The sequence below is a fragment of the Triticum aestivum genome, chromosome 7A (genome assembly GCF_018294505.1).
Source record: "Triticum aestivum cultivar Chinese Spring chromosome 7A, IWGSC CS RefSeq v2.1, whole genome shotgun sequence".
NCBI classification, from domain to species: Eukaryota; Viridiplantae; Streptophyta; class Magnoliopsida; order Poales; family Poaceae; genus Triticum; species Triticum aestivum.
Window position 1 is genome coordinate 739,542,950 of NC_057812.1, and position 633 is coordinate 739,543,582.

Consider the following 633-nt stretch of genomic DNA (forward strand, 5'->3'; position numbering starts at 1 on the left):
GGCGGCGGGCGGCGGCGGCTTGAGACGCGGCGCGCTCTGATTGGGCGCGGGGGCGGCGGTTGTTTTGTCCGGCGGCGGGCGGACACGTCCGGCCGCGCGGAGATGGATTTTAGGGTTTCGGAGGAGGGAGGAGATCCGAAAAACGGGGGGGCTTTATATAGGCATAGAGGGAGCTAGGAGAGTCCAAATGAGGTGCCGTTTTCGCCCACATGATCGTGATCGAACGACCGAGACGATGGAGCTGAGTTTGGCGGGTTTTGGGCCAAAATGGAGGGGTGTTGGGGTGCACACACACGAGGCTTTTTCGGTCCCTCGGTTAACCGTTGGAGTATCAAACGAAGTCCAAATGACCCGAAACTTGACAGGCGGTCTACCGGTAGTAAACCAAGGCCGCATGGCAAGTCTCGGTCCAATCTGGAAATGTTTAACCCCCACACACGAAAGAAAGCTACAAATGGCCACCGGAGGAGAACGAAGCGCCGGAATGCAAAACGGACAACGGAGAAAATGGTCGAATGCATGAGATGAACATGTATGCAAATGCGATGCACGTGACGACATGATATGAGATGTACGAGAACAAAACAACACACAGAGACAAAGACCCGAACCCGAGAATTAAATATAACTTAA